Source organism: Lithobates pipiens, unplaced genomic scaffold, assembly GCF_037356315.1.
Source record: "Lithobates pipiens isolate NorthernLeopardFrog02 unplaced genomic scaffold, aLitPip1_a1.2 Scaffold_10, whole genome shotgun sequence".
NCBI classification, from domain to species: domain Eukaryota; kingdom Metazoa; phylum Chordata; class Amphibia; order Anura; family Ranidae; genus Lithobates; species Lithobates pipiens.
In genome coordinates this window covers 162,340,579-162,366,222 of record NW_027507686.1, presented here as the reverse complement: position 1 = coordinate 162,366,222, position 25,644 = coordinate 162,340,579, and the positions used below count along the sequence as shown (strand labels likewise).

The following is a 25,644-nucleotide window of genomic DNA, read 5'->3' as shown; positions in this document are numbered from 1 at the left end:
ATTTTATCTGAGACAAACAGAGCTTTCTTTCTGAGTGAAGTATGGATATTGTGCTTTGACAAAGAAATCAAATCCACCTTTCTGAAAATGTATAAAAAACAGATCATTGTTACATACAGTATAGTTTTCATTGTTGATTTTGTTCCACAATAAACTCCTGACTAGCAGCACATGTAATATCTCACAAAAGTGAGTACACCCCTCACATTTTTGTAAATAATTTATTATATCTTTTCATGTGACAACGCTGAAGAAATGACACTTTTCTACAATATAAAAGTGTGATTGTACAGCTTGTATAACAGTGAAAATTTGCTGTCCCCTCAAAATAACTCAACACACAGCCATTAATGTCTAAACCACTGGCGATAAAAGTGAGTACACCTCTAAGTGAAAATGTCCAAATTGGGCCCAACGTGTCAGTATTTTGTGTGTCCACCATTATTTTCCAGCACTGCCTTAACCCTCTTGGGCATGGAGTTCACCAGAGCTTCACAGGTTTCCACTGGAGTCCTATTCTACTCCTACATGACGATATAGTGGAGCTGGTGGATGTTAGATACCTTGCGCTCCTCCACCTTCCATTTGAGGATGCTCCCCAGATGCTCAATAGAGTTTAGGCATGGAGACATGCTTGGTCAGTCCATCACCTTTACCCTCAGCTTCTTTAGCAAGTTAGTGGTCGTCTTGGAGGTGTGTTTAGGGTCATTATCATGTTGGAATACTGAAGGGAGAGGATCATGCTCCGCTTTAGTATGTCACAGTACATGTTGGCATTCATGGTTCCCTCAATAAACCGTAGTTCCCCAGTGCCGGCAGCACTCATGCAGCCCCAGACCATGCCACTCCCACCACCATGCTTGACTGTAGGCAAGACACAGCCTTGTACTATTCACCTGCTTGCCACCAGACACACTTGCCACCATCTGAACCAAATAAGTTCATCAGACCACAGGACATGGTTCCAGTAATCCATGTCCTTAGTCGGCTTGTCTTCAGCAAACTGTTTACGGGCTTTCTTGTGGATAATCTTTAAAGAGACTTCCTTCTGGGACAATAGCCATGCAGATCAATTTGATGCAGTGTGCGGCCTATGGTCTAAGCACTGACAGGCTTTCCCTCAACCCCTTCAACCTCTGCAGCAATGCTGGCAGCACTCATACGTCTATTTCCTAAAGACAACCTCTGTATAGGATGCTGAGCACATGCACTCAACTTCTTTAGTCGACCATGGCGAGGCACATCTAGAGCGGTGTGGTGGAGGAGTGTAGATGTATTCTGCTGTTTATTCAAGAGACACTGGTTAAACGTTTTTTTCACTATTGCATTATTTGGATTATGATCTGAAGATTCAACGTATGGACTATGATTTTACGGGGATACATTATATTATGTTCTCAGGAGCTTTCACAGTGGTGTTGACAATGTTTTTAGGAAGTGGACATTGTTTGATAGAACTTGAAACAATTCATTTGATTCTCGTTATTTGTTTATTTATTTTTAGTGTTGAATAATATTTAGTCACAGGGTATTTTTTTCAACAGATCGTATATATTTGTTATCACTATTCATCTGGTGACATGCACTATATAATAATTTGTGTTAATTGATTTCGATACAAACTATTAATTAATTCTCTTTATTTCTGTATGCTCGGGGCAGGGTTTGCACAGTGCAGTAACATTTAGTAATTCATGTTCACTGGACTGGGTCTATAGTTTTTAATACTTTTGAATTCACTGGTGTGGATTTATATTTAGTGCTGCTTATTCTATTGTTTAGATAAGAAATACTGTAAACTGTTCTGAGTGGAACCTGTCCTTTTAAACCGCTGTATGGTCTTGGCCACTGTGCTGCAGCTCAGTCTGTGGGTCTTGCCAATCTTCTTATAGCCTAGGCCACCTTCATGTAGAGCAACAATTATTTTTTCAGATCCTCAGAGAGATCTTTTCCATGAGGTGCCATGTTGAACTTCCAGTGACCAGTATGAGAGAGTGAGAGCGATAACACCAAATTTAACACACCTGCTCCCTATTCACACCTGAGACCTTGTTGTAACACTAACAGTAATATGACACCGGGGAGGGAAAATTACTAATTGGGCCCAATTTGGACATTTTCACCTTGGAGTTTACTCACTTTTGTTGCCAGTGATTTAGACAATAATGGCTGTGTGTTATGTTATTTTGAGGGGACAACACATTTACACTGTTATGCAAGCTGTACACTGACTACTTTACATTGCAGCAAAGTGTAATTTCTTCAGCTTTGTCACATGAGACAATATAATAAAATATTTACAAAAATGTGAGGGGTTTACTCACTTTTGTGAGATACTGTACATGTGTTCTGAAGCAGTGAGCAGAAGAGGGGACAGAAGCTTCTGGCTCTCAGCTGCACACTGAGCAGTAGTGACAACATCAATCAGACATCTGGGTGGATGTCTACAATATTGTCAGAATCCTTCCTAATCCTAAAGCAGTTCTGCTACCTCTAGAGCTCATTGGAGCTGCGAGCTGAGAGGCAGAGCCAGCTGTCAATCAGCCATTTTGGATGGATTCTGACAATATAATCCTTACAGATCCTGAAGCAGTTCTGCTACATCAACTAAGATTGGGCTATTAACCCAGGTCACAGGAGAGCAAAAGTAAGTGCACTCCTGTGACCCAGAAGAGAAGTATTACCAAAACAGCTTTGTCCATACTTCTCTTTTAAATCAGCTAAGCATATTGTAGATGCATCAAAACATAAGGCACTTAATGCCTTACAATTAATTTTCTGCCTAAAGCAGCTACAGCCTGAATAGAAAAACCTGTCCCTGCCAGCCGATGCAAGATGGGACCCTTGCTCTCTGGTCCTAAGCAGGGGCCTCTCTACTGCTCAATTAGACTGATAGCTCTGCGAAAAACAAATTGCAGCTATTAGCAGGGGACAGGCTTTTCTACTCTACTTTCTGGTATGTATTTGGCTGACTTAAACAGAAAGGTCCATTGAGCTTTAAAAATGAGTGTAATAATTTCAGCAAAGTTGCTTGAAGTCAACAAGGCCTCGTTTACGCAGTATGGTAGTGGCTGTAAAATATGCAGTTTAGCATAGCCAGTGGCACAGTGAAAATTATACAACTGCCATCTTTGCTACCAAACCTGTCAAACCCAAAGATCAAAGTATAGAGTACCTTGAAAAACGTAAATGTATTTTCATGGGATTTTATGTGATAGACCAACACAAAGTGGCACATAATTGTGAAGTGGAAGGAAAATTATAAATGGTTTCAAAATGTTTTACAAATACAGGCATACCCCACTTTTATGTACACAATGGGGTTTATTTACTAAAGCTGGAAAGTGCAAAATCAGGCTCACTTCTGCATAGAAACCAATGAGCTTCCAGGTTTTATTATCAAAACTTAATTGAACAAGCCGAAGTTAGAAGCTCATTGTTTCTATGCAGAAGTGAGCCTGATTTTGCACTTTCCAGCTTTAGTGAATAAATCCCATTGTGTACTTAAAAGTGGGGTATGCCTGTAAATATCTGAAAAGTGTGGCGTGCATTTGTATTCAGTAAATACTTTGTGGAACCTTTAGCTGCAATTACAGCTGCAAGTCTTTTTGGGGATGTCTCTTCCAGCTTTGCACATCCACAGAGTAAAATTTTTGCCCATTCTTCTTTGCAAAATAGCTCAAACTCTGTCATATTGGATGGAGAGCATCTGCGAACAGCAATTTTCAAGTCTCGCAACAGATTCCCAATTGAATTTAGGTCTGGACTTTGACTGGGCCATTCTAACACATGAATATGCTTTGTTCTAAACCATTTCATTGTAGCTCTGGCTGTATGTTTAGGGTTGTTGTCCTGCTGGAAGGTGAACCTTAGCCCCAGTCTCAAGTCATTTGCAGATTCTTAACAGATAGCCCTGTATTTGTCTCCATCCATCTTCCCATCAACTCTGACCAGCTCCCTGTCCCTGCTGAAGAAAATCATCTCCACAACATGATGCATCCTCAGCATTTTTTTACGGTGGGGATGGTGTGTTCAGGGTGATGTGCAGTGTTCGTTTTCCGCCACACATAGCGTTTTTCATTTAGGCCAAAATGTTCAATTTTGGTCTCATCTGACCAGAGGAACTTCTTTCATGTTTGCTGTGTCACCCACGTGGCTTCTCACAAACTGCAAAAGGGACTTATGCCGTTCTTTGAAACATTGGCTTTTTTCTTGCCACTCTTCCGTAAAGGCCAGATTTGTGGAGTGCACGACTAATAGTTGTTCTGTGGACAGATTCTCCCACCTGAGCTGTGGATCTCCACAACTCCTCCAGAGTTACCATGGGCCTCTTGGCTGCTTCTCTGATTAATGCTCTTCTTGCCCGACCTGTCAGTTTATGTGGACAGCCCTGTCTTGGTAGGTTTGCAGTTTTGCCATACTCTTTCCATTTTCGGAAGATGGATTGAACAGTGACCCGTGAGATGTTCAAAGCTTGAGATATTTTTAATAATCTAATGTTACTTTAAACTTCTCCAACTTTATCCCTGACCTGTCTGGTGTGTTCCTTGGCCTAACAAACCTCTGAGGGCTTCATAGAACAGCTGCATTTATACTGAGATTAAATTACACACAGGTGGACTCTATTTACTAATTAGGTGACTTCTGAAGACAATTGGATCTACTATATTTTAGTTAGGGGTATCACAGTAAAGGGGGATTAATACAAATGCACACCACACTTTTCAGATATTCATTTGTAAAAAAAAATTAAAACCATTTAACATTTTCCTTCCACTTCAAAATTATGTGCCACTTTGCGTTGGTCTATCACATAAAATCCCATGAAAATACATTTACGTTTTTGGTTGTAACATGACAAAATGTGGAACATTGCAAGGGGTATGAATAATTTTTCAAGGCACTGTATATCGTCAGCACAACGTGGATCATCAAAATTAACATCTAAGCATTTATTTGAGAAGATCACATCACAATGGTAGTGTAATGTTTTGGGGCCTCCTTCATCAGGTTTGTGCTGGCGATAAATATTTTGATCTAGGGTGTCACCAGTTTACCTGATATCTGCTACAGTGTCTGCTTACTCTACGGCCTTTGCAGAAAATGCGCAATGGGAATATTGAGCAAAACCGCCAAACTCCACCCATTTAAGTGAATGGGACCTCGCTACTACCACAAGCCAAGCACCTGGCTCACAATTGCAGGGCAGTATTTTATATTCAAAGTTCCCCTTTGGCTAAATAAATGGGCATTGAGGAGGCAGAAGTATTATTTCCTGAATGCCTGGCAGCTGCTGCTCCACCATGGCTCACTTAGCAGGCCGTTTTCTCTTGCCTCTCTGAACAAGACATTGGAGGCTAATTTTGCCAAATAATTGCCTAAGGTAAAATCAGTAATTTTCCGGGAAAAATAGGTTTTACCAAAATGACTCCTTTCTTTCCTAATCAGATTTGTCCATGTTATAGAACCAAAAAACGAAACGTTCCTCAGCCTTTATAAAGATTTTTAGATTCCCTTTGCAAGTTTGTGATTTCTTTAGCCTGTTGATTGATAATGCCAAAATCACTCTTAAGCCCCATACACACTATCAGATTTTCTGCAGATTTTTTCCTTCGGATTTACCAAAATCATGTAGTGTAAGGGACTGCCTCATTGCATACACATTGAAACTCCTAAGGTTTGACCTCATATTATATGGTTTTAGTAAATCTGAAGGAAAAAAATCAGCAAAAAATCTGATAGTGTGTATGGGGCTTTAGAGCTAGTTTCCGCAGTGGATCACTTTCGAGAGGGCTTTTGGCCTGTTTTTACAGCTGCCGACCATAAGTGTAATTTAAGCAACTAAGCCTTGCTAGCTCCAGAGCTAAAAGTTCCATAGCCGTTTTAGTTATTTACTTTTTTCCCTTGCAACACATTTATTTTATCCCGGTCTTCAGTCTGTTGAACAATAAAATTTAGTGTCTTTTGTGGATCAGCTCGTTTCTTTCCACTGATGCTCTGGCTCAAAACAGCGTAACCTAGATGATATTCAAGTAACCTGAAAAGCCAGTGTTATTGTAGTATCAGTAAAGAACAGGAACACCTGCAGTGGATGATATCGGGAACAAAAATGATAAAACAATAGGCTGGAGTTGGGTTAATAGATTAATACCCTGTACACATGATCAGACATTCCAAAGACAAAATCCTTTGGATTTTTTCCAACGGATTTTGACTCAAACTTGTCTTGCATACACACAAAGTTGTCGGAAAATCCGAACATTCAGAACGAGGTGACGTAAACCACGTATGACAGGATTATAAAGAGGCCAGTAGCCAATAGCTTTCGTCTTGTAATTTATTCTGAGCATGTGTGGCACTTTGTCCATCGGAATTGTCTACACGCGATCGGAATTTAAATGATCGGATTTTGCTGTCTGAAAATTTTAGATCCTGCTCTCAAACTTTGTGTGTCAGAAATTCCGACTGAAAAAGTCAGATGGAGCCCACACACGATCAGATTTTCCGACAACACGATCCCATTGCGCATTTTCCATCGGAAAGTCCGACCGCGTGTACAGGGCATTAGTCATAGCAATTTTGGGGGAAGGTGGCATTATTACTGTTCCAATGGTCTGAACTGTTCCTTTTATATATATATAGATTCAGCTGTCAGTGTGAGGGGAAAAAAAGCTGATAACCGTCTTCTGTTTATTTCCGTGATGAGCTGTCATTGGCTGACAGCTGATCGTAAGAGCTGTTATTGGCTCTTTACCCTGATCTGTGATCAGTCGAGTCTGCTAGCAGCCGAAGAAGGGGTTAAAACCGCCCGCATTACACCACTTCCGAATCGATTCTCAGGAGCTTCGGAAGCGATGTCCATTCATTTCAATGGGGAGGGCATTTTGGGAGTGCTGGATACAGCACTTACAAACCCCCCCCCCCCCCCCCCCAAAGATGGTTGCAGGCCTGTTTCTAATGTCCTGCAAGCACACTGCCCCAATGGGAAAGTGCTAAAAAGCCTGAAAACTGCCTCAGGGTGAAAGGAGCCTGAATTGGAAACTACTACTAAGTACCGAACACCACAATTTCCTATTGTATCTTTACAGACTTTGGTGTCAGATGCCCGGTGTTGCCTACTCATTGAGCTATGCATGAGCATCATCACATTTATTCATAAATTAAAAGACTGCAAAACGCACTAAAAAAACACATAGGTGTGAACACAGGGTAAGGATGTATATAGAGTGAATAGAAGGAGGAAACTGTGTTTTAATAATAATCAAAATGGCAGATAAGCAGTGCTCAAGCCAACTAAATATCACCCAGATAGGGTTAAGAGCTATTTTTTCATTTAAATATTTTTGTTTGATTTTTTAGAAGTATGCAAAAGACCCAAATACAGTGTGAGTGTGCAGTATTTTCACTGTAAAAGACAAATTTTTGGCACAAACTATTTCGTTGTTATGTAAGTCATTTTTGAAACCAGTCAACCTGAGATCCAATAACATCAGGTATGAATTTGATAAATTTAGAGGCTCCTAATGGGAGAGTATAGAGGAAAAGGTAAAATCTGGAGCCCATTTGCAGCCAAAGTATACTTGTTATATTCATCTGTATTCTGTAAAAGGACATATTGTATTCTATGTAAACCCCCTTAACATTTTTTCCGGTAGTAAGGTGGCCTTGATATGAGCCATCATCTAATTTACTGTTCAGTTGCACAGTGTAGTTCACATAGATCAGAGAAAAGAGAAAAGATAAAAAGGAGGAAGAGGGGTAGAGAGGAATAGAAATGATATTTCAAGACAGTATGGAAAGTGTTCCCAAGGCCTCGCTAGTCCAGAACACATAGCAAATCCAAGGACCCCATGTCTTTAAAATAAAACAGTGCTGCGCAATTCATAAATGTCCATACTCCATACGTATATGTATCAGAAAGTCCCAACAAGTGCATGTGGAGACAGCATAAATCGCTGATTGGTGCGGTGAAACACACAAAAAATTATAGATCCGGTGACTGTGATCCCTCCACCACAGGAAAAGATGGCCTCTCACCTCAATGATTCGACCAGTAACAGGTCATAGAGCAGTAAACAGATCACCAGGCAGACAAAACCCCACTCTGGATGCCGTCCTCGAATCCACACTCAGTATGATATTCAATTGCATGAATAAAACAGAAGAAAGTGATCTAATGCTCTCCGTATGTATTGTTCATTAACCAGTTCCCGACTGGCGCACGCCGATGTACGTCAGCAGAATGGCACGGGCAGGGATATTGGCATACAGGTGCGTCCATTTTAATATGCCGCCCTGCCATCGCGTGCGCAACGCCAGTGGTGCGCTCGCGTGCCGGTCGGGACCCCCGTGAGTCTAGTCACGGGTCCCACTGACTCGATCACCGCGGGGATACCCAGATCATCTCACGGGGCAGCTGAACGGGGAGATGCCATTGTAAACAGCATCTCCCCGTTCTGCCTAGCAACAAGTGACGCTGATCTCTGCTCCATGAGATTGGAGCAGAGATCAGCATTCACTAACACAAAGCCCAGCCCCCCACAGTTAGTAACACGCCCCTAGGAACACTTAACCCCTACACTGCCACCCCTGGTTAACCCCTTCACTGCCAGTGTCATTTACACAGGAATCACTGCATTTGTATGGCACTGATTGCTTTATAAATGACAATGATCCCAAAAATGTGTCAAAAATGTCCGATGTGTCTGCCATAATGTCGCAGTCACAATAAAAATCGCTGATCGCCTCCATTACTAGTTAAAAAAAAATGATTAATAAAAATATGTAGAAGAATACGTCTCGGCCTAAACTGAGGGAAAACGTGTTTTTTTTTATATATTTTTGGGGGATATTTATTATAGCAAAAAGTAAAAAATAATGCGTTTTTTTCAAAATTGACGCTCTATTTTTGTTTATAGAGCAAAAAATAAAAACCGCAGAGGTGATCAAATACCATCAAAAGAAAGCTCTATTTGTGGGGAAAAAAGGACGTCAATTTGGTTTGGGAGCCACGTCACATGACCGCGCAATTGTCAGTTAAAGCGATGCAGTGCCGAATCGCAAAAAGTTGTCTGGTCCTAAGCCAGCGAATTGGTCCGGTCTAAAAGTGGTTAATAAATAGTAAAGACATGCACATACATTCAGTCGCGCTCATATCCGAGTGCCGGCGCATAAGCGTGTAGTGTTATCTAAATAACAAGATGGCCCATGTCTTGTCAAACCTATTTTGGTTATTGTGGAGGGTGCATGTGAGTTCATCATTGATCATAATCCAGTTTATTTTTTGTATAACACAGTCGTGTGCCACCGAGGTCTGATTCTAGTATCTTGCAAGAGCAATTCAGGTATTTCAGGTTTTAGTTTTTGGAGTAAAGAAATCTCTGGTGATCTTGGACCTGTATGCCTATTGCCGGTTAAATTAGATTTAAGATTCTAATCCAAAATATGTAAACTTTGGGCCATATATGGTACATGGAGCCAATTAGACCGCAGCATCGAAAGCATTTAGAGGATATTGACGAGTGCATGTTCTCCACTCGTGGTAGGCACCAGGAAACAGCTGCAACAACGTTTTATGATTCAATTCTATTAGAGTGGTGTTAACAGAAATTTTGGATAAGTCGTTTGTGATTTCCTGCCAATCATAGATCTCAAATGAGGTGCCAGTGTCCCGTTGTTGCATATTCAGGTGTTTGTGATTCAGATAAATTAATAGATTATAAAAAAATAGAGATACGACCTTTAGTTAAATCTCTGGATTTGCAGGATGACTCAAACAAAGTCAGTGTCGGATGACCATCTGAAAAATTAAGTTTAGCTTTAATATAAGATATAATTTGATTGTACTTGAACAATTCAGTTGGAGGTAATTGTACCTAGTTATGGTGATACCAGGGGCTATAGTTTATTGGCATTCAGAAAATCCCCTATTCTTAAGGGCCTATATTTTGCCACCAGTAAAAATGGTGTGAATGTAAGCTTGGAGAGATTTCTGGGTTAGTTAGAATGGGGGCTAGAGGTGAGTGGGGAGATAGTGTCGGTCACAAATGCTAAGGCTCGGTTCACACAGCGGGTGGCACGACTTGCAGCGCCGCGACCTGCCGCGACCTGCACACGATCAGCGGCGACTTGCAAAACGACTTCTGTATAGAAGTCAATGCAAGTCTCCGCAAAAGTAGTACAGGAACCTTTTTTCTAAGTCGGAGCGACTTGAGTCGCTCCTATTAGAACGGTTCCGTAGTACAGAACGGAGCACGACTTGTCAGGCGGCGAAGTCGCCTGGACAAGTCGCCCCTGTGTGAACCGAGCCTTAGCGAGTATGAAAATGTAAGACTTAGGATGGGAGGGTGCAGCCTACTAGGGATACACATTAAGGCTCCAGTGGCACTACAGGGGCATGAGAGATCTTCTATAAACACACATTGTGGAGAGGGTCCTGTTGTAGTAGTATATGCCAATTGGGTGATTTGGACCGCTTGATGGTATGCCAAAAGATTAGGGAGTCCCACGTCTTCACGTAGCTTTGGAGTGTATAGTGTCAGCCTATTTATCTGAAGATGTTTATGGGCTCAAATGAATTGGTTGAGCTTGTTTTGTAATCAGAGTATCTCTTGTCTAGCGACTGCTATGGGGAGTGTCCTAAAAAAGTAGAGTAGTCTAGATGGCAAGTTTATTGTATTTGTGTGGATTCTGCCAAATAACGAAAGTGGGAAGCTGGACCATCTATCCAGGTCTGTTTTAAGTTGTTCAAAGAGAGGTTGGTAATTTTTTTGGTTTGTCTCCAAAAGACTGAGTTATTTTTTAAGGTAAATCTATAATGGTAACTTAACACAAGGCCACAAACAGTTTTGTTTGTAACTGCTGTTTATCCTGACAGGAGAAAATCAGCATTATAAACTCACCTAAGCTGAATTTTTTCAAAACAGTCTAGGTGAGCTTGTCAGAGTTTAACAGATTTTGTTGTTTGGGAGTTTATTTCATTGGCCAGAATTTTTTTTTTCTTGGCCATTGGAATAAACAATTGCTAAACTGCTAAATGTGTGTAGAGTTTTTGTGCGATTATACAAGTTTTTCAGCGCTCAGAGTTTTTTGTGGTCAGAAGAACTGCTCTTGAATGTGATTTTATGGCGTTTGGACAACAGCCCATAAACTTCTCTGCTGATAAACTGCTGAAAATGTCCATTTGTGCATGGACACATAGGATAACATAGAGGGGAGTTTAAGGGCAATGAAACAATAAAAAGCCCGAACTCGTAAAAAAAATTTTTTAAAACATACAATGCAATCAGCTGGAGTGCATTCTTGTGAAATTTTGAGTGCTCAGAACTACCAGGAGTCTGAAGCATCAAGAGTAGGGTCCGAAATAAGTATGTTTTCTTGTGTACATTTTTTGCCCTATTGTGCTAAAAAAATTAAAATTCTATGTTTAATCACCTCTTACACTTCTGGTAATGCTGAAGGCTCTGTGTGCCAAAGAAACTCAGTCAGCTGTACCTTTTCCCTGGCTTTAAAGAAGTATTCCAGATATGTATAAGTTTATGTTGTTATATTGGTCCATCTATGTAACTATGAATATACCGTACCTGTGAGATCCCCAGGGAAGCTGGAAATCACTGTTTTAGTCACCTCTACTCCAATCATCTCTGATAGCTTCCAGGTCCTGTGTCGGGCAGCTGCCCTGCTGCATTGTGAATACAGGAGGTTGCTTGCTCGGCACAAAAGCAATTCAGAGTTTGCATAGCATTTTCTCAATCAGAGAAGGTGGGGCAGTGATGTTGCAATCTCCACCACATTACAATTACTGGCTTGCATACACATGGTCACACAAAAGTTCTCGGAACTTTCGATCGCGAAGAACGCAGTGACGTACAACACTTAGACGAGCTGAGAAAATAAAGTTCAATGCTTCTGAGCATACGTTAAATTGTTTCCAAGCATGCGTAGGAATTTTGAGCGTCGGAATTTGTACAGACGATCGGAATTTCTGATCTGAACTTTTTCCTACCGAAAAATAGAGAACCTGCTCTCAATCTTTTGCTGGTTGGAATTCTGCCAGCAAAAGTCCGATGGAGCATACACATGGTCGGAATTACTGACCAAAAGCTCTCATCCGGCTTTTGTTAGCAGAATTTCTGATCATGTGTATGGGGCTTTAGTGTAAAAATATGTTGGGGGATTTACTACAGGTCATCTTAGAGCCGTGTTTCTAAAACGTATTTGTCTTGTGGCACGAGTTCTCCTGAAATCTCGCACAGGTCTAACGTTTACAAAAGGAACCAATGAATGACAGACTGACAGAGATTGCACTTTTATGAAGAGCATGCGCTATGTGTTTTTCAAATTTAAGGATACACCTGAACTACAGTTTGGTTTGGGTACAATTGTCTAAATTTGGACTTCAGCATCAGTCTGACTGGACTATGAGATGTTCAACCTAGCCACAGGGGGCACTGTCTCTTCTGGCAGGTATTGAACTATGGTCTGGTTGGGTGCTTAAGTTACTCTTTCTCGGAGCCCAACCAGTGGGAGTGGCGCTCTTGCTGTGCATTCTGGGAGAGGATATTTAAGATGCGGATGTCACGTGGTTCGGGGTTTCAGTCCAGAAGGATGTACTGACTTCATGGTCCTGGTCCTCCTGACCAGCCCCCAGGAAGGCTATGGCCTGGGGTGCGGATCCACCCGATCTTGTTGTCTCGGGGCTGGCTAGCCCGAGGCAAGGAAACTAAAGGAGGATTCTGAGGTGTTTAGGTGCCGTCTCTGGTTTGGGAGAGACTCAGTGACTTCACGCTATCCAGGGGAGGACTCTTCAGAAGAAGGCCACGTACGGGTTGGTTTCTTAGCAAGAGCCTGGAGGAGCTGAAGTACTCAAGAGAATCTGGTCTCGTGGATATCGCCAAGCTGGCTGAAAAATCCAGGTATCACACGAGTGTTCTACAAGTTTCGTTTTCATACGTGTTCTACAACAACATCTGTGGCAGAGACTTATCCTTGTATGTTCTACAACAACGTCTGTGGCAGAGACTTGTTTCTGAGTAAGCACCTTGTTGGCTGCTAGGCCTTGTGAGAGAGGGACTGTCCAACTTGAATGAACATCCAGTTGCGAAAGGCTATTCTCTGGATGCAGTCAAAGTAAGCAAGTTCTTCAACGTTGACTTTGACACTAAGAGTACCTGAACTTCCTTTCTAACCCTCTGATCCCATTTTAAGAGACTGTTCATTGTCTACGTTTTTTTGCAAATAAAATCCATTTAAGTGGATCTGTCGTCAGTCTCTCAAATTACTGGGCCATCTACCACGGGACACCCCTAGATGTGAAGTGAGGAGAAAGAAGGTAATGGTAAGCCCAAATCTAACCAGCATCTCCTTCGTGGGCTAGTGCTACTTTTTTTTTATTTTTTAATCTTTTGCGACATTGATTTAATTTTTCGATATGTTCAAAGTTTCAAAATGCTAGCAATTTTAAATATTTTTCAAAACTCCCACGGTACACCTGCAAATCTCTCGCAGGACACAATAGTGACACGGCACACAGTTTGGGAATCACTGTCTTAGAGGATGGTAAATGTTCCAGTTGGGGAGGATTATGTGATGCGGGGCTGGGTGCAGGGTATTTTTTACTTAGGTGAATTGCTGAGTTTTCATTTGCTCTTATGGGACTAACCCCACAACACTGAAAACGAAAGTATCCTAGAGAGTTAGGCCCCTTTCACACGGGACGGACCAGTAATGATCCGCCCCGTGATGATCCGCTCGCTCAGCGGGGATCGCTCCGTTGTCCCCGCTGAGCCGGCTGCGGACAGGGCGGTCTCCGCACACTGTGCGGGGACCGCCCTGTCAGCTCTCCGCTCTCCTCTATGGGGATCGGATGCGCACGGACCGTCTGTCCGTGTTCATCCGATCCGCTCTGCAGACGGATCGAAAAATAGGACTTTCCTCCGTCTGCAGAATCGGACAGTAGCGGAGGCGGACGAAATCGGGTGTCTGCGGATGCTCATCCGCAGACACCCGCTATCCCATAGGGATGAATGTATGCCTGTATTTCATCCGCAAACGGATGGATGAAATATGGACATATCGTCCGCATGTGTGAAAGGGGCCTTACAGTATGTATGAAAACAGTGGGGGATTCAGCCGATTTACTTACACCATAAGACTTTCCAGTTACTCCAGTTATGGTTTGTGTCACCCTTTAATCTTACACATCATAAAGCTGTTTGAATAAAAGCTACACAGCTTTTATATTATCTAGCTGGGTCTGAGCCTCCTAAGAATAAACATCATTACATATAGATAAAGCGTGTACCTACAAATAAGATTTATCTCTTGATGCCAATAAGGTTCGCTGATAAAGATGCACCTAGTCCAGAAAGTCCATGGCATCATTTGTTTCATTCAGTACAGTTGTCATAAGCGAAAAGACCCGAAATGCACAGTATACAGATCATTCATTGTACATCTAATGCATTTCTTGTGGTCTTATACAACAATTCTTAATTCCAGTTCCTGAACCTCAAGGCTCTGACATGATCTGGAGGAAAACAAAAGTAGAGAAAGCCGGGAATGTGTGGATGATAACCTGCACTACCCCCCTCCTCACTTCTAATGTAGTTCAGTGGTTGCCATGTAAACAACCTAAAGGCAAATCATAGTGTCCTTTTAAGTTTGTGAATAGTCTGACTTATCGTAGCATCTTTTACTCTATAGTAATTTTAATACGATATTCACAATTTTATAAGCCTTTTCTTCCATATTTTTGGCAATGGTTGTGATAAGATTTCATCCGCACAGGCAGCTTATTGTTTCAATAAACTGGCTGGCTTTACTCAATTTGGGTTTCTGCCATGGCCAAGTGCCGGCCTGCTTGTGTAAGCTTCAGTAAATCATAGACTTGCATTGTGAAAAGGAGAAGTAAAGCACAGCCATTGTGTACTACTTCAGATCAGGAAGCAGAGAATGCATACAGTGCCTTGAAAAAGTATTAACACCCCTTGAAATTTTCCACATTTTGTAATGTTGCAATCAAAAATGTAAATGTATTTTATTGGAATTTTATGTGATCAGCACAAAGTGGCACATAATTGTGAAGTGAAAGGAAAATTATAGAAGTTTTTCAATTTTTTTTTTGCAAATAAATATCTGAAAAGTGTGGTGTGCATTTGTATTCAGCCTCCTTTACTCTGATACCCCCAACTAAAATTTAGTGGAACCAATTGCCTTCAGAAGCCACCTAATTAATAAATAGAGTTCAGCTGTATGTAATTTATTCTCAGTATAAATACAGCTGTTCTGTGAAACCCGCAGAGGTTTGTTAGAGAACCATAGTGAAAAAACAGCATCAGGAAGGCCAAGAAACACACCAGACAGCTCAGGGATAATGTTGTGGAGAGGTTTAAAGTGATTGTAAAGTCATTTTTTTTTTAAATAACAAACATGTTATATTTACCTCCTCTATGCAGTTGGTTTTCCACAGAGCAGCCTCCTCTTCTGGGGTCCCTCTTTGCTGCTCCTGGCCCCTCCCTCCTGTGGAGTGCCCCCTCAGGCAGCAGCTTTCTATGGGGGCACCCAAGCAGAGTCAGAGCTCCGTGTATCCATTCAGACTTGGAACCCCAGCCGGCCCTGCCCCCTATGTCCCCTGATTGGCTGACTGATTTTGATTGACGGCCGCGGGATCCAATGGTGCCACTGCTGCGCCTCAGCCAATCAGGAGGAGTATCCCAGATGGCTTAGACCAGTGATTCTCAGCCAGGGTTCTTCCAGAGGTTGATAGTTGTTCCTTCAGCATTGGGCAATTTCTGCCTCTCAGATAAGTTCCCACTGACACCATTGATCTTTTTAGCTATCTGTAAGGAGGTAATTCTTCCCAAAGACCACAAGTGTAAGGACCATTCTTCCCACTGACCATCACACTAATGTATCATGAGTTGTAGACTTCTCATTTTTAGCATGGGTTCCTTGAGACCAAAGAACTATTTCAAGGGTTCCTCTGTGTTGAAAAGTTTGAGAAAGGCTGGCTTAGACACTCATGGACATCGCTGGAATGAGAAGGGGCTCAGCCAAGTAATTAGGGGTGGCTGCTGCACACAGAAGCACTGACGGCTATAGACGGCAGCATTGATCATTGTATTCTGACAGCAATGAAGTCACAACACAATAGCACAGCAGGAGGATTCCCCCAACCAGTGATACAGTGATTTCCATCTTCCACCTGAATCCCTAGGGCAGTGATGGCGAACCTCGGCACCCCAGATGTTTTGGAACTACATTTCCCATGATGCTCTTGCACCCTGCAGTGTACTTGAGCATCATGGGAAATGTAGTTCCAAAACATCTGGAGTGCCAAGGTTAGCCATCACTGCCCTAGGGTATGGTATATGCAAGGCTGGCACCAGCATAAGGTGGATTTGGCAGCCTTCTTAGAGTGCCAGGATGGGAGGGTGGCAAAATCACATTACCCAGCCATTTGCTGTGGATTAAAAAAATGTAAAATACCTGTTTTCCTTTACATATGGTGGAGGAGAAGTGGTGCCCCTGAATATTCAAGCCCCAGAAGACCAACCCTCATGCTTGTCTGCAAGGATCAGCGCAGTCATAATAGCCATGTGTCATAGGTCCCGGATGGGACAGGAGCAGTTATTGGTTGCCAGGAACGCTGCACAGCAGGAGGAAACTTCTTCTGTGCAGTTCAGGTCCAGCTTCTGACTTTGCCTCCCACTCCTTGCCTCCAGCCATGCCATGCTGCTCCTGTTATGCTGATAAGGTAAGAGTCCCCTCCTGCCGTGAAGCCACTCCCGCCCGGTAGCCAGTGCCCAGTATATAGTATAGTGTGTGCCCAGATGTCCTCATGTCCCACTGCCCCCCTCCTGTCACACTGCCTCCCTTCTGTCGCACTGCCCCCCTTCTGTTACACTACCCTCTCCTGTCATTCAGTCCCTCTCCCGTCACGCTACCCCCCTCTTCCTACACTTCTCCCCTCCTATCATACTGCCCCCTTCTGTACTACTGCCCCCTCCTGTCATACTACCCCTCCTGTCACTCTGTTCCCCTTCTGTACTACTGCCCCCTCCTGTCACTTTACTCACCTCCTGTCACTGTTCCTCCCCCCTCCTTTCATATTGTCCCCTCCTATCACACGATAATGATGTAAAAGAAGATGTGAAAGAGAGACTCTTGATTTAAGGAGGGCTCCTGATGTAAAGGGATACTTCTGATGTGAAAGGGGGGCTCCTGATGTAAAGGGGCCCTTGGTTTAAGAGGAGTTACTGATGTAAAAAGGAACTCTCATGTGAAGTGGGAGGGCTACTGATGTAAAGGGGGACTGCACCTTTGCCTATGTAGACAAAAAATCCTTGCTTTGGCCCTGGGTATTTGTACGGTTAATAGTCCAAGCTGGACTATTGCAACTACAGTGCCTTGCGGAAGTATTCGGCCCCCTTGAACTTTTCAACCTTTTGCCACATTTCAGGCTTCAAACATAAAGATATAACATTTTTATTTTTTGTGAAGAATCACCAACAAGTGGGACACAATTGTGAAGTGGAACGAAATCTATTGGATTTTTGAAACTTTTTTAACTAATAAAAAAATGAAAAGTGGGGCATGCAAAATTATTCGGCCCCCTTGCGTTAATACTTTGTAGAGCCACCTTTTGCTGCGATTACAGCTGCAAGTCGCTTGGGGTATGTCTCTATCAGTTTTGCACATCGAGAGACTGAAATTCTTGCCCATTCTTCCTTGCAAAACAGCTCGAGCTCAGTGAGGTTGGATGGAGAGCGTTTGTGAACAGCAGTTTTCAGCTCTTTCCACAGATTCTCGATTGGATTCAGGTCTGGACTTTGACTTGGCCATTCTAACACCTGGATACGTTTATTTGTGAACCATTCCTTTGTAGATTTTGCTGTATATTTGGGATCATTGTCTTGTTGGAAGATAAATCTCCGTCCCAGTTTCAGGTCTTTTGCAGACTCCAACAGGTTTTCATCCAGAATGGTCCTGTATTTGGCTGCATCCATCTTCCCCTCAATTTTAACCATCTTCCCTGTCTCTGCTGAAGAAAAGCAGGCCCAAACCATGATGCTGCCACCACCATGTTTGACAGTAGGGATGGTGTGTTGAGGGTGATGAGCTGTGTTGCTTTTACGCCAAACATATCGTTTTGCATTGTGGGCAAAAAGTTGGATTTTGGTTTCATCTGACCAGAGCACCTTCTTCCACATGTTTGGTGTGTCTCCCAGGTGGCTTGTGGCAAACTTTAGACGAGACTTTTTATGGATATCTTTGAGAAATGGCTTTCTTCTTGCCACTCTTCCATAAAGGCCAGATTTGTGCAGTGTACGACTGATTGTTGTCCTATGGACAGACTCTCCCACCTCAGCTGTAGTTCTCTGCAGTTCATCCAGAGTGATCATGGGCCTCTTGGCTGCATCTCTGATCAGTCTTCTCCTTGTCTGAGCTGAAAGTTTAGAGGAACGGTCAGATCTTGGTAGATTTGCAGTGGTCTGATACTCCTTCCATTTCAAACTGATCGCTTGCACAGTGCTCCTTGGGATGTTTAAAGCTTGGGAAATCTTTTTGTATCCAAATCCGGCTTTATACTTCTCCACAACAGTATTACGGACCTGCCTGGTGTGTTCCTTGGTCTTCATGATGCTCTCTGCGCTTTCAACAGAACCCTGAGACTATCACAGAGCAGGTGCATTTATACAGAGACTTGATTACACACAGGTGGATTCTATTTATCACCATCAGTCATTTAGGACAACATTGGATCATTCAGAGATCCTCGCTGAACTTCTGGAGTGAGTTTTCTGCACTGAAAGTAAAGGGGCCGAATAATTTTGCACACACCACTTTTCAGTTTTTTATTTGCTAAAACAGTTTAAAATATCCAATAGATTTCGTTCCACTTCACAATTGTGTCCCACTTGTTGGTGATTCTTCACAAAAAATAAAAATGTTATATCTTTATGTTTGAAGCCTGAAATGTGGCAAAAGGTTGAAAAGTTCAAGGGGGCCGAATACTTTCGCAAAGGCACTGTATGTATAAAATATCTATACCTAGATTTCATTGCAGTTCTAAGCAATTCGGCCAACAAATGTTGGATGGCAGGCTAGTAAATGTTCAGCAGACAATGTTCTGTTGTCTGATTTTCGTATGGTCAGTACACAAATCCGTCACACAAAGTCGAAAGTACAAACAGGCTTGCTAGGAATCAGTGCTCACCAAACGCGAAATTAGCATAAGGGGCCCAAAGGGTGGCACTCAAGAGCTGAAATTCCTTGTAGTATGTCACTACGTTTGTGTTTGTTACATGACAATTGTGTACTGTTAGAATGCAAGAAAAGATTCTGGCACACACCCTTAAGACAAAAATCTTACGCTCGTTTGGCCAACAATCGTACCGTGTGTACGAGGCTTAGCAGAGGGTGGAATTGCTCTGAAGTTCATCCATAGAACAAGAGATTCCCCTGGAGGCGGGACTTTAAAGGCACTAAAGGCAATGTAGTAGAAATAGATAAAAATATATATGTACTTTATGTAGCAAGGTCCCGGGGCCCCAGAGGCCTAATGATGACTAGTGATGGACGAACTTCCGACGGGACGTTTCGCGAACGCGGACCGCGAACCGGCCGATAGTTCGCGAACCGTAACGTTCGCGGCTGGCCCCATTGACTTCAATGGGAGGCGAACTTTGCAAACCTACAGGTCAAATTTGCAGCCACAAAATAATTACTAGCTGTGCAAACATAGTCCCACCACATGGCCAATGACATAACACATGTATGAGGTGAATCTGGGATCGACAACTACAAGCATTCTTTTTTTATATGTGAAATTGTGACAATTCAGGACTGTGGAGCGCATGAAGGCAATGGAGGAGAGGAAAGGTCAGGATAGGCAAAGAAGAGGGTGCAGGAGATGATCACCAGCAGCGTGACATACAGCAATGACACAAGCACCGTGATATACAGCACTGACATCAGCAGCGTGACATACAGCAATGACACCTGCACCGTGATAGAGTGATCTGACACCAGCACCGTGATAGAGAGCATTGACATCAGCAGCGTGACATACAGCAATGACACCTGCACCGTGATAGAGTGATCTGACACCAGCACTGTGATAGAGAGCACTGACATCAGCAGCGTGACATAAAGCACTGACACCAGCACCGTGATATACAGCACTGACACCAGCACCATGATAGAGAGCACTGACATCAGCAGCATGACATACAGCATTGACACCTGCACCGTGATAGAGTGATCTGACACCAGCACCGTGATAGAGAGCACTGACATCAGCAGCGTCATATACAGCACTGACGCCAGCACCGTGATAGAGAGCACTGATATCAGCAGCGTAACATAAAGCACTGACACCAGCACCGTGATATACAGCACTGACACCAGCACCGTGATATACAGCACTGACACCAGCACCGTAAGCAGCCCCAGGAGGAAGTCAGCATAGCACAGGGATGGTGGGAGCCCCTCATAATGAGCATAGCATAGGGATGGTGGGAGCCCCTCATAATATGCACAGCAGAGGTACAGCCCCAGGAGGAAGTCAGCACAGCACATGGATGGTGGGAGCGCCTCATAATGAGCATAGCACAGGGATGGTGGGAGCCCCTCATAATATGCACAGCAGAGGTACAGCCCCAGGAGGAAGTCAGCACAGCACAGGGATGGTGGGAGCCCCTCATAATAAGCAGCCCCAGGAGGAAGTCAGCACAGCACAGGGATGGTGGGAGCCCCTCATAATAAGCAGCCCCAGGAGGAAGTCAGCATAGCACATTGATGGTGGGAGCCCCTCATAATAAGCAGCCCCAGGAGGAAGTCAGCACAGCACAGGGATGGTGAACTTTATAAACCTACAGGTCATATTTGCAGCCACAAAATAATTACTAGCTGTGCACACATAGTCACACCACATGGCCAATTACATAACACATGTATGAGGTGAATCTGGGATCGACAACTACAAGCATTCTTTTATTATATGTGAAATTCTGACAATTCAGGACTCTTGAGACAATGGAGGCGAGGGAAGGTCAGGGTAGGCAAAGAAGAGGGTGCAGGAGATGATCACCAGCACCATGATATAGAGCACTGACACCTGCACCATGATAGAGTGATCTGACACCAGCACCGTGATAGAGAGCACTGACATCAGCAGCGTGACATAAAGCACTGACACCAGCACCGTGATATACCAGTCCTTAAGGATTAGCAGACTTACCTCACTCAACCCTATATACTGTAGTACCCTAGACCTTACCAGTCCTTATAAGGACCTTTGTGGAACTAGTAGGTTGTGAATGATTAGCAGACTGTACCTCAGTCCTTATACTGATAAATGACTACTGCAGCAGAAGGGCAGCAGTCAGCAGTAGTGCACCTCAACCCTATGTATTGTGGACCTATACCAGTCCTTAAGGAATAGCAGACTGTACCTCACCCAACCCTATGTACTGTAGTACCCTATACCTTACCAGTCCTTATAAGGACCTTTGTGGAACAAGTAGGTTGTGAATGATTAGCAGACTGTACCTCAGTCCCTATACTGATAAAGGACTACTGCAGCAGAAGGGCAGCAATCAGCAGTAGTGCACCTCAACCCTATATAAATTGTGGACCTATGCCAGTCCTTAAGGAATAGCAGACTGTACGTCACCCAACCCTATGTACTGTAGTACCCTAGACCTTACCAGTCCTTATAAGGACCTTTGTGGAACTAGTAGGTTGTGAATGATTAGCAGACTGTACCTCAGTCCCTATACTGATAAAGGACTACTGCAGCAGAAGGGCAGAAGTCAGCAGTAGTGCACCTCAACCCTATGTATTGTGGACCTATACCAGTCCTTAAGGAATAGCAGACTGTACCTCACTCAACCCTATGTACTGTAGTGCCCTAGACCTTACCAGTCCTTATAAGGACCTTTGTGGAACTAGTAGGTTGTGAATGATTATCAGACTGTACCTCAGTCCTTATACTGATAAAGGACTACTGCAGCAGAAGGGCAGCAGTCAGCAGTAGTGCACCTCAACCCTATATAAATTGTGGACCTATACCAGTCCTTAAGGAATAGCAGACTGTACCTCACTCAACCCTATGTACTGTAGTACCCTAGACCTTACCAGTCCTTATAAGGACCTTTGTGGAACTAGTAGGTTGTGAATGATTAGCAGACTGTACCTCAGTCCTTATACTGATAAAGGACTACTGCAGCAGAAGGGCAGCAGTCAGCAGTAGTGCACCTCAACCCTATATAAATTGTGGACCTATACCAGTCCTTAAGGAATAGCAGACTGTACCTCACTCAACCCTATATACTGTAGTACCCTAGACCTTACCAGTCCTTATAAGGACCTTTGTGGAACTAGTAGGTTGTGAATGATTAGCAGACTGTACCTCAGTCCTTATACTGATAAAGGACTACTGCAGCAGAAGGGCAGCAGTCAGCAGTAGTGCACCTCAACCCTATGTATTGTGGACCTATACCAGTCCTTAAGGAATAGCAGACTGTACCTCACCCAACCCTATGTACTGTAGTACCCTATACCTTACCAGTCCTTATAAGGACCTTTGTGGAACAAGTAGGTTGTGAATGATTAGCAGACTGTACCTCAGTCCCTATACTGATAAAGGACTACTGCAGCAGAAGGGCAGTAATCAGCAGTAGTGCACCTCAACCCTATATAAATTGTGGACCTATGCCAGTCCTTAAGGAATAGCAGACTGTACGTCACCCAACCCTATGTACTGTAGTACCCTAGACCTTACCAGTCCTTATAAGGACCTTTGTGGAACTAGTAGGTTGTGAATGATTAGCAGACTGTACCTCAGTCCCTATACTGATAAAGGACTACTGCAGCAGAAGGGCAGAAGTCAGCAGTAGTGCACCTCAACCCTATGTATTGTGGACCTATACCAGTCCTTAAGGAATAGCAGACTGTACCTCACTCAACCCTATGTACTGTAGTGCCCTAGACCTTACCAGTCCTTATAAGGACCTTTGTGGAACTAGTAGGTTGTGAATGATTATCAGACTGTACCTCAGTCCTTATACTGATAAAGGACTACTGCAGCAGAAGGGCAGCAGTCAGCAGTAGTGCACCTCAACCCTATATAAATTGTGGACCTATACCAGTCCTTAAGGAATAGCAGACTGTACCTCACTCAACCCTATGTACTGTAGTACCCTAGACCTTACCAGTCCTTATAAGGACCTTTGTGGAACTAGTAGGTTGTGAATGATTAGCAGACTGTACCTCAGTCCTTATACTGATAAAGGACTACTGCAGCAGAAGGGCAGCAGTCAGCAGTAGTGCACCTCAACCCTATATAAATTGTGGACCTATACCAGTCCTTAAGGAATAGCAGACTGTACCTCACTCAACCCTATGTACTGTAGTACCCTAGACCTTACCAGTCCTTATAAGGACCTTTGTGGAACTAGTAGGTTGTGAATGATTAGCAGACTGTACCTCAGTCCCTATACTGATAAAGGACTACTGCAGCAGAAGGGCAGCAGTTAGCAGGAGTGCACCTCAACCCTATATAAATTGTGGACCTATACCAGTCCTTAAGGAATAGCAGACTGTACCTCACTCAACCCTATGTACTGTAGTACCCTAGACCTTACCAGTCCTTATAAGGACCTTTGTGGAACTAGTAGGTTGTGAATGATTAGCAGACTGTACCTCAGTCCCTATACTGATAAAGGACTACTGCAGCAGAAGGGCAGCAGTCAGCAGTAGTGCACCTCAACCCTATGTATTGTGCACCTATACCAGTCCTTAAGGAATAGCAGACTGTACCTCACTCAACCCTATGTACTGTAGTACCCTAGATCTTACCAGTCCTTATAAGGACCTTTGTGGAACAAGTAGGTTGTGAATGATTAGCAGACTGTACCTCAGTCCCTATACTGATAAAGGACTACTGCAGCAGAAGGGCAGCAGTCAGCAGTAGTGCACCTCAACCCTATATAAATTGTGGACCTATACCAGTCCTTAAGGAATAGCAGACTGTACCTCACTCAACCCTATGTACTGTAGCACCCTAGACCTTACCAGTCGTTATAAGGACCTTTGTGGAACTAGTAGGTTGTGAATAATTAGCAGACTGTACCTCAGTCCCTATACTGATAAAGGACTACTGCAGCAGAAGGGCAGCAGTCAGCAGGAGTGCACCTCAACCCTATATAAATTGTGGACCTATACCAGTCCTTAAGGAATAGCAGACTGTACCTCACTCAACCCTATGTACTGTAGTACCCTAGACCTTACCAGTCCTTATAAGGACCTTTGTGGAACAAGTAGGTTGTGAATGATTAGCAGACTGTACCTCAGTCCCTATACTGATAAAGGACTATTGCAGCAGAAGGGCAGCAGTCAAGTATAATATTCTTTCTATATTTGGAAGAAAGAATATTATACGTGTACAAACCTATTACCATACCAGTCCTGAAAAGAACCTTTGTGGACCTAATAGTAACAGCTACTGATTAAACTGACTGTCCCTCACTGCCTCACACACAGCTTCCTGCCTGTCCCTATTTAAACTGACAAAACAGAGGCTGCTGGAACAATAACTTGAATAGCACTTTTGTGGACCTAATAGTAACAGCTAATGATTAAACTGACTGTCCCTGCAGCACACAGCGTCCTGTCCCTCTCTCTACACTGACAAAAGACAGGCTGCTGCAAAAATCAGTAGCACAGCAGTGCCTCAAATCTATATCCTGAACTACACCCAACACCTATACCAGTCCTGAAAATAACTTTTGTGGACCAAATAGCTAGCGATTTGGGTCTCTGCAGTCTCTCCCTGCTCCACACAGCAACCTCTCCCTATAGTGACAGTAGAAAGAATGTAAAATGGCCGCCGGATCGGGTCTATTTATAAGTTAGGGGGAATGTCCAAGTGTCCATGTGCTGTAATGTCTCAATTGGCTGTCCTGTACCCCATGATGGATGTGTCATCATAGGTCAAAGTTCTTTTACACAGTAAACACGGAAGTCTGCCGGGCGAACGGCGGCAATAGTCCACCGATCGGGCGGACGGCGACAGTCAAAAATCACCGCGAAACGACCGCCGGGCGAACCGTTCGGCCATCCCTAATGATGACCTCAAGGGTTAGGGAAAACTGACATCCTTCCTTGTAAAGTGGGTTACCAGGCATGGTGGGTGTGATGCAAGAAGGAATGATGAAAGCCAGTCACTTTTTGAATGCGAACAAGAGATTTATTGTCTCTTAACAGAACTGTGGGAGAGAGGGTTAGGGTCAGGACACCCTTGAGTAGATGAAATGATAATTGGCAGACTCTGAGACTTCTATAGGTAGACAGCTATACAGTGGAAGGCTTCCAGCCGTATGACACTTCTGTATAGGTAGAACCGCTGTCTCCTATGGCAACTAATCTTGCAACAGTCACTACCAGTAATTGTACATAACTCTTGGTAACACAGAACAGTCCTTTACTTATCTCACAGTATCCCACTGTAGATCTTCACTCACTGAGCTCCCAGTCTCTCACTAGACCTTCAGATCCCAGTCGTCACTGGATCCACTGAGCTCTTCCACAACTATCCCGATGTATACTCCTCAAGCCTCACCCCCGCTATCCTACTGG

At 43.4% G+C, this 25,644-nt stretch overlaps 1 protein-coding gene across 1 annotated transcript in view; it reads left to right on the top strand.

Annotated features, from left to right (window-relative positions):
* The window catches only part of DRD4 (dopamine receptor D4), a 166,988-nt gene that overhangs the window by 128,884 nt on the left and 12,460 nt on the right, over window positions 1-25,644 (top strand). The gene's annotated exons all lie outside the window — the stretch shown is intronic.